Source organism: Grampus griseus, assembly GCF_964374135.1.
Source record: "Grampus griseus genome assembly, chromosome: 18".
In the NCBI taxonomy this organism is placed as follows: Eukaryota; Metazoa; Chordata; class Mammalia; order Artiodactyla; family Delphinidae; genus Grampus; species Grampus griseus.
This window is the reverse complement of record NC_139012.1, coordinates 50,878,306-50,888,042: the sequence shown is the minus strand read 5'-3', so window position 1 is coordinate 50,888,042 and position 9,737 is coordinate 50,878,306. Positions and strand designations below refer to the sequence as shown.

Sequence of the window (9,737 nt, the reverse complement as noted above, 5' to 3'; positions counted from 1 at the left end):
CCCAGACTGACCACGAGCAGACAGACACAAGCTCCAAGCCACCTAGGACCCCTTAGCTGACCACCCTGGGATCCAGCCATACTCAGCATTGGGCTGACATCAGCTTTGAACACCCCAGACTGTAGCTTACTGTATCAGGAACTGGCTCCACCCACCAGCAGGACAACACTAGATCTGGGACCCCTAGCTCTGCAATCAACCACCCTAGGACTCAGCCCTGCCCAGCAGTGGGTCAGCACTTGCCCTTGTTGCAGGGCCTGTGGATCCCGGATTTGCTATCAGTCCCACTGGTGAGTGGGCACTGGGTTTGTACAGCTGGCTGTGGGGCCCCAAGTGGTCCTGTGGCTAGTGTCAGTGCACTAGTGTGTGGGGCTGGGTCATGGGCCCTCTGGTGGACAGGGCTAGGTTTGGGGTGGCTGTGGGCTCAGGGTTCTTAAGGCACCTGGCCTAATGGTGGAAGGAACTGTGTCCTCTCTTGGATAACTGCTTGGTCTGAAGCTTCCAGTACTGGTGCCACCAGCCATGGCTGGTGGGCAGGACTAGGTCCCACAGCTAATGAGCCAGAGTGAGGATTCCAAATTGGTGCTTGCCAGCACCAGCATCCTCATGTTAGAATGAGCTCCCCAAAATGGCTGCTGTCAGTGTCTATGTCCTCAGGGTGAGCTCCAGTTGCTTCCTAAGCCTCTCCAAGTTCATTAGGTGGTTTGACCCAGGATCCTTTCAAATTATTGCATCTCTCTTGGGTCAGATCATATGAGATTTTGTGTGTGCTCTTTAGGAGTGGATTCTCTTTCCCTCAGCTCTCTGGACCTCCCAAAAGTAAGCCCAGTGGCTTTCAAAACCAAAGTTCTCTGGTCTTATCTCCTGATTCATGATCCCCAGTTTGGGTAGCCCAATGTGGCACTTGGACCCCTTACTCCTTGGGGAAAACTTCTACAATTGTAATTATCCTCCTGTTTGTAGGTCACCCACCTGAGGGTATGGGTCTTGACTATACTGCATCTCTGTCCTTCTTACCTGTCTTGTGGTTTCTTCTTTATTTCTTTAGTTATGGAATATCTTTTCTGCCAGTCTTCTGGACTTCCTCATCAATTGTTGTTCTGTAAATAGTTGTAATTTTGGTGTGCCTATGGGAGGAGGTGAGCTTAGGGTCTCCCTACTCTGCCACCCTAGCCACTCCCTGAGGAATTTTTCTATTATGGACATTTTCCTATTATGTTATGGGTCTCTGGATCTTATATAAACCATCTCTTTTAGATGTTTTTTCTGATACTGTTTTTGCTTGAGAAAGGTTGGGCACTCTCTCCTTAATACCAGGTGGAAGTGAAATTGCAGGTTCCTCACTCAGTCTCTATTGATACCCAAGGTTGGGGAGGGGCTTCATTACAGCTGGTCAAAGATGGGATCTTTATTTCATCTCCATAACCACTGTGGTGGATGTGTATATATTATTGCTGTGCAAAGTTGAATGTCCTGACTCTCCAGTAGACAAGCTCTGAAACTACATACTGTAAAGAGGGAGGGATACTCTATTCCTTCAGGGTGGACATGGAAGTTCAGGTTCTGCATGTTTCCAGTGATACCACGTGAGGGAGAAGATAACTTGTTACTGCCAGGAAGAGGTGAGAACCCTGGCTCCCTACTTGGTCTTTTTGATACTACTCAAACAGTATAGTTGAGTACATCCTCACAAACCCTCAAGGTTGGAAGTTCAGGCTCCCCTCATTGCTTCTGCTGGTGTGGGAAGGGTTGAGATTTTGTTTTTTTCTGAGGTGTTTACAATTAATAGCACTGTTATTATCTAAAAATATTTACTTTTTGCTAAGTTTCTCCTTTACCTAGAGAGAGCAAGCTTTGGTTGGGCTGTTTTTGATTGTGTCTGTTGGTGTTTTTAATTCTCAGCTTTTTCAGCTTAAAGTCTTTGATTTATGAGGTAAAAAGAAAACCCAGGGAACTCACCACTGTGTTGTTCCTTGGATCTTAAGTTTCCAACTTTCCTGTCTCTTCTTTTTCTTTAAGTCTTAAAATATTTTATATACAACGTCCAGGATTTTTAGTTGTATTTAGCAGAAAATGTAGGACAAATGTATGTCTACTTCATTTTTTCAGAAGTGGTAGTTAAGTTTATATTTTAAGACACTTTTTGAAAGACACATTTTTATTTTCCATATCACATTTGTAGGAACATTTATATCAATTTCAACTACAATAAAAGAAAGCATCTTTATAACACTTTTCTTCTATTGATACTTAGTAATAATGAAGGGGATATGCTTGATTTATCATTCTGGAGAGAGATCGGGTTATATATTTAATGTCTATTGTTTTAGTATGTTTGCCTTGAAATAGGAGGAGAGATTAATCAATCTAGAGAATTAACAATTAGACCTTGTCTTAGTCTATACTATTTGAATAATCAACTTGTTCAGGAAAATTATTAACAAGAGCTACTTAGTAAGCCTTTCAAAATTTAAATGTTTGGAGGCGAAATGTAGAAAAATAGGCCAATCTGGAAAATTGATTACAATTATTTTTAATGTCAGCTTGAAATTTGTTCAAATTTGTGAAAGTAATCAACTGACCTTTGAGAGTTTACTCAAATATACAAAAATACAATTGAAATACATTACAAAATATGGAAAATGTTTTATTTATTGAACTGTTAATATGGGATGGAAAATACCTTCAGGAGTTTTGAACTTTACAATGATCTTCATTTGGCCATGTGTCCCTTCCTTTTATCCTCTGTCACCATTACTGTACTGAAGGATATACAAGAGAATAAAAATATCAACATCAGTTTTTGAAGGATTACCCAGACATGGAAAGGAAGGCACACATATTACTGTTTAAATCAAGCTTTTTTATTTTGAGGTTATTGTATATTCACATGCAGTTGTAAAAGATAATATAGAGAAATTCCATGTACTGTTTACCCAACTTCTCCTAAAGTTGACATCCTTCAAAAACTATAGGACAATATCCCAAGTAGAATATTGGCATTGATACAGTCAAGAAACAGAGCATTTCTATAACCATCCAGATGTCTCATGTTGTCCTTTTATAGTCATATCTGCTTTCTTCTCACTCATTTCTCCTTAACTTCTAACAACCACTAACTTGTTATCCATTTCTATAATTTTGTCATTTCAAGAATATTATTTAAATGGAATTATACTGTATGTAACCTTTAGGGATTTGTTTTTCACTCAGCATAATTCCCCAGAGATTCAGACACATTTTTGTGTTTTTTAATGTTTTTTTCCTGTTTATTGCTGAATAGTATTCCCTGATTTGAATGCACCATAAGATTGTTTAATCATTCTCATATTAAAGAACATCTGGGTTGTTTCCAGGTTTTGGTTATTATTAGTAAAGTAACAACTTTATTAAACATTAAAGTACAGGTTTTTATGTGAACATAGGTTTTCATTTCTCTTGAATAAATTCCTAGGAGAGATATTTCTGGTGGTTAGCTGTTTACATATCACTACTTACCTATCAGACTGACAAACATAAAAAATATATATACACTGGCAACACCAAATGCTGATGAGGATGTAGAGAAACGAACACTCAACCCTTGCTGATGAAAAGGTAAAAACATATAACCACTCTAGAAAACACTTTGGAAGCTCCTTCAAAATCACAAATCAATTTTTGGTCAACTTTTTGGAGCTCATGACAGGCTCCCAGGTATCTGGAACTGTGGAGTTACAACAGTCCTTTGGAGAAGCAGTTTCTACACATTTCCTTATTGTTTAGCTCCACACGTAAAAAAAAATTAAGTACACCTTAATAAATACACACTTACATGCAAATTATTTATATACCCTTTGGTTCTAGTACAAAATGTACATTGAAAAATATATACAATATATACATTTTTAAAAATACATAAAAATGAATGTAAATCAAATGTCAAAATTCTAATTTAATTATTTGTGTATTTTTTCACCACACACCGGTGGCTCACCCAACATAGGCCTTAGTGTTATTCCCAAATGTGGAGATAGCCAATTTAGAGTCACATAGCATAGCAGCTCAAGTAGAAAATCTATGCATTAGAGTAAATGAAGCATTCCCCTTTTGGTCTCTAGTCCAATTGTCTTCTACAAGGATATTAGAGTGTGAGCATTGAAATCCACAATGGTTGGAGGTTTATTCTTTCATGGAGTTTGGAGAAATCACAAACCTGTAAAAGTCTGAGTCTTCAGCAGCAGCAGTCAAAGAGTTTTGTAATTTATGGAGTATCTCCTGTCACTGTAGTAATATAAGCAGGAATATATTTTAGGTCCAGTATACCCAAAATAAATATTAAGGCTATATTATGGCTAACTCATTGCCCTAAATTATTTTCTGATATATTATTTTTAGAGAAAATTAGTTACCTCTTATGGAGTCTATGGAAGTCAATGACTATTATATTTAGTACATATTGATCGTTTTCTTAAGATCCAGATTAAGAATTATAGCAGGTGAGCTGGAGTACTGTTTCATGCCAGAAAGAGATGTTGATACAATATTTTCAAATGGAGAAAGTACTTCTAGCAGAAGAGTAGAAGGTAAGGGAGTTTGGAGGCAGTGAACAGGCAGTCATTTAACCATGACAGTTGGTATTGGTCCCAGGTATCTCTGTGGCAGTCCAGAAGAGGATACTGGGTTAAATAAAGCATATGAAGATAGAAGAATGATTATAAAGTTTATTTATTGTGATAAGCAGGGGTTGTTGACTCAATTATTTTAAGTTAGGGAGGTCAAGTAACCAAAGATCAACCAAAAAGATGGTGAACTGCTGTCAATTATGTGCAGCCAGTTCCCCAGGATGGACTTTTATTAAAATAAGTCAGTCTGAGTGACTTCCAACTTAAAACAATTTTCATATCAAGGCCACAGTACTTATAAAAGTTTCAGAAGGAACTAATCCTTCACTTTGGGGAAGAGTTCAAAGTGTCTTTGCTCAATAGACATGATGATTTTGTATTTCTATAGAACCATAATGAGCAGAAAATGGCTTCAGTGTTTTGTTTTGTTTTGTTTTGTTTTTTTGTATTTCCAAGCATATTAGAGGAATGGGCAATCAGTTTCATAACTGAGTTAAGAGAGCCCAAAGGAATATGCCTACTATTTCTTCGCAAAATTGGAAATAAAAACAAAAAAAAAACAATAAATACCTCAACAATAGAGCTCCCTGCCCTAGTGAGAAAAAAATCTAGTCAAAATTACACCTGAGGCCATCCCTGGTGTAGAAAGGAAAGAAACATTGTCTTAGTTTTCATCATGAATATGGGTTCCATATCAAAATCATTAAATGCTTCACATCCTTCTAGCACTGTTAGAGAAATAGACAAACATTTGCTAAAGTACTAATATTCTCCAAAGAGTGCTTACAGTTGAAATAAAACTTACACAAGAACACAAAATTAAAAGACATGCACCTTAATAGGATAAATCAAGGGATTTGTTACCAGGCTAGATATTGAGCTTGTTAATATTAAATTTAGAAAGAAAAAAGACTCTCTTCAAGGTAACTTATTTATGCAATGACTCAGTATTATGACTTTAGATTCTTTTAAATCAAAACAATCAGGGAATAAATAGTTAACTACATCACTTATGTGAGGTGATGACCATATTAATTGTCTTGATCTTGTTAATCATTCCACAATGTATATGTATATCAAATCATCAAGTTATACACTTTAAATATATACAAATTTTTATGTCAATTATTCCGCAATAAAGTTAGAAAAAAAAGAAAAAAATAATAAAAACACTTAAAGACAGCAGCAACAGGTGTCCCCCAAACATGGAGTCTTGAAGCCCAAGTCTTACCAGAATCAGGATGAGGGAGTGGTGGGTTTAGGTGGGGCTATTGGCTATGCCCCTGCTTGCGGCCTATCTGCACATCACCGCCCCTCCTTCCGCCACCCCCAGCTTTCCTCTGTTTTTCACTCATGGAAGTCATCAGGCAATTTTTTTTACCTAAAAGGGACTGAGTATCTTCTACTAAGACTCTGTGGGTGTGGCTTGAAGTCCGGAGATAGTCGTACTTTTATATGGTTTTACAATGTCCAGCTATGATTGGTGCAAGATATGGGAAGTCTGACCCTCAGGTTTCATCGAGTGATTGTCCTCAATTTCCTAGGTTTTGGCTTCAGTGACAAACCAAGACCACATGACTATTCCATATTTGAGAAGGCCAGCATCATGGAGGCGCTTTTTTGGCATCTGGGGTTCCAGAACAGTAGGATCAACTTGTTGTCTCATGCCTGTGGGGATATCTTTACTCAGGAGCTGCTCTATAGGTTCAAGCAGAATAGATCTGGTCAACTTACCATTAACAGTCTCTGTCTGTCAAATGGAGGTATATTTCTTGAAGCTCACCTTCTTCTCCTTCTCCAAAACCTTCTCAAAGATGGAGGCATGCTGTCACCCATCCTCACGTGACTGATGAACTTTGTATTCTCTTGAGGTCTCTCCTCAGATTTGGGGCTGTACACCTGACCCTCTGAGAGTGAGAGTGAGCTGTGGGACATGTGAGCAGGGATACGCCACAATGACAGGAACTTGGTTATCAACAGTCTTTTGCAGTATATCAATCAGATGAAAAAGTTTAGAAGACACTGGGTGAGAGCTCTTGTCATTGTATCTATTCCCATTCATTTTATCTAAGGGCCATTGGATCTGGTAAATCCCTATCCAGAGTTTCTGGAGCTGTACAGGAAAATGCTGCCGCAGTCCACAGTGTCATTCTGGATGACCATATTAGCCACTATCCACAGCTAGAGGATCCCATGGGCTTCTTGGATACATATATGGGCTTCATCAACTCTTTCTGAGCTGGAAAGAGTAACTTCCCTGTATTACCTCCCCTATTCCCTTATCTGTTGTGTATTCCACTTAGGAAGAAATGCCACAAAAATCTCCTGGTTACCAAACACTATTCTCTCACAAAAGTCCACCTGACTCACACTGGTGACCAGCATATACTAAAAGGCTAGCAGAAACTCTACGGGTGACCTAATAGTTCACCTCCCATTCCTTTGACATCTGATCAGGTGTGACATCTGATCAGGCCTTTGTCTTTGTGTTATCAGGAAATTCTGATGGGCATACTACTCACCAATACAGAAAGACAGACAGACATTCTTTTGCATAAAAGTCTTTGAAACACTTCTATGGACTTTTCTGAAATATTATATTTAGAAATGCTCATTTCTGGCCCAACCCTGATTGAAATTACGTGTAGTAAAGAATAAGGAAGTGCCACCTTAACCTTGCCTAGAATGGCTTTAAGTTCTCTAAGCAATAGAACTTTAACTGAGAGCAAGTCTCCCTTGTCATAACTTTGGATTTAGTTTAATTAGCTTCTTCTAATTGAAGACATTTTGTTAGATTTTGATTTAAATAAAGCAGTATTCTAAGTATACTTTAAGACTATGATTTACCTACATGTATTTTACATATATATTTTTTCTTTTATAAGGATACTAAACCAGCAGACACTTACTCTGGCAGAGTAGTTTAATGTTATTAAACATGTTTTATTTCTGAATAAATTGAACTAAATCCAAAATATTTACATAATTTCCTAAAACCACAGGACATTAAGGACAGTAGCATCTGTGTTGGAGATTTACCATTATTTGCTATTAGAACTGGTCTTTCCAACTAATAACAGTTGGACTCTTCATACCTCAGTGCTTAGAAGCATGTCTCTCCTGAGCTAGAGTGGAGAGGAAGGGAACATTGTATAGTCCAAGTTAGCAGGCTGAATATAGGCTGATTGCTTAACTTCTCTTTGGTTGCCACAGAGAGAGTTCCTCACGTAACTCAGCAACTCCTGTACTTCACAGACAGGAAAGTTCCAGAAATTTTAAGAACAAAGTCTGAAAGGTATATGATCAAGTGGTGCTGAATACTTTTATTTTTTAAGCCACAGTTTCGTTGTCTTAGTTAAAACAGGATTATTAAGTGATTATTTATATTTTTTAATTAGTAACTTCCAGCATAATGACTGAAACTGGAATAAGTGTTTATTTTTATTAATAAAAATGAATTTTGACCAAAAAAGATACCAGCAACAGCAAAAATACAATAAAACATGTATTTGTGAACATGCTCAAAAATGAGACAAATCAAAGCTCAGGAGGGCACATGTAAAAGGACATTTATTGTTCTTGGAAAACACAAAGGAAATAATTAATGGAGATGCTTTTTTTATAATAACTATAAACTGACAACATATAAAATTATGATATATCTATGTATAACATAGATATAATATGTATAATATTATATACAGATATGTGGATAGATAGAGATATAGATGTAGATCTCACTATGTGCCAAAGAGATGGCAGGTTTTCACAAGTAAAGGAGTAGAATTTCTGTTTTAGGGGATAAGGAAGAGCAATTGTGACAGAAAAGGAGGTGCCAGACAGTATTTAGGAGACATAGTAGTTAAATTTCTTAGTATAAGTCTGACAACATTTACAGTTTTCATGAAAATAACCAATATATCTATTAAGAATGATCGGAATGCAGCGAAGTGAGAGAACTCAAAGAGCAGTAACAAGTTAATTTATTTAAACTCATTAGTTTAGCTGAAATGTTTAAGGTATCAACTACATGGTGACCCAGAACAGTGCCTTTTATAAGTATTTAATTACAAATACCCAATAGTGATATTTTGCATATCTCTGTTGCTGCATCATGACATTGACTGTCAGTGACTTCTTTAGCACTGGAAATAGGGTTATTAGAGCATTTAAAACTATTCAGACTAGAGAACCAATTCTAGGATTCTAGAAAGCCCAGAAAAAATCCAGAAAGCTCATCTGTAAGATTCTGTTCTTTTAGAACAAGTCCTGCTACTGAAATATGTATCAGTTACAGTTCTCCAAAGAAACAGAACACACACACATTGTAGTCACTATGCTAACATTAGTAAGATATGTATATGTAAGAATGTGGGAAATAAATCTGTCAGAACTTCAGGGACCTTCAACTTCAGTGAAATTTCTAGAAGTCCAGTGGTGTCCCTTCTAAGGTGAAGGATAAGTTGTGACATCTGTTCCCTAACAACCAGAAAAAAGGCACAACACTTATTTTGCCTCTGGATTTGGAGGCAACATATTCTTCTTTGTGTTTACTACTCCAGGCCATTTAACAAGGGACCCAAAAAGCTGCTTGTTTTGTATGGGGCCCATAACATACAGTCCTGAGATGAACAAGGAGATCATCAATCACAGAGGCAGAGAAATAAGTCTCAATAAAGGGAGGATGAACATCTAATAGTATGCAGATGAGGGTGAAGGGCAGATTTCTGAAGCAGTTAGCCTGAATAGATTAGAAAGAATGGGCTAGATGAGGTAGGTAAAATTCAAGGGGTGAATTTCAGGATAAAAAATATTGACATTTATAAGAAAGGCAGTTGATCAAAAAATATAATAAGATTTTAGAAGTCTCCCCTGAAATCCTAGATTACAAGTTCTTGCACTTTCAAGTAAGTTTATATTTCCTATGGCAGTTTCACCTAAGGAATGAATATAATTTTTTTGTATGTAGAAAGATTTATTTTTTCTAATAGCAAGATAGTATGTCATCTGTATAAGATTATTTTGAATGTGCTACAAAACTTGCCTCTGAATTTCAGAGTGCATTAACTGATAATATATCAAAAGACATGAGCAATGTCTTAGTAGGACCAGTTTGGAGTATATCAGTTTAAT

At 37.0% G+C, this 9,737-nt stretch overlaps 1 pseudogene across 1 annotated transcript; it reads left to right on the top strand.

Annotated features, from left to right (window-relative positions):
* Positions 1 to 5,845: 5,845 nt before the first annotated feature.
* On the top strand, positions 5,846 to 6,842 carry LOC309835989 (mesoderm-specific transcript homolog protein-like; annotated as a pseudogene). The gene is made up of 2 exons: positions 5,846 to 6,446; positions 6,567 to 6,842. The product of its transcript is annotated as a mesoderm-specific transcript homolog protein-like (transcript).
* Positions 6,843 to 9,737: the final 2,895 nt, after the last annotated feature.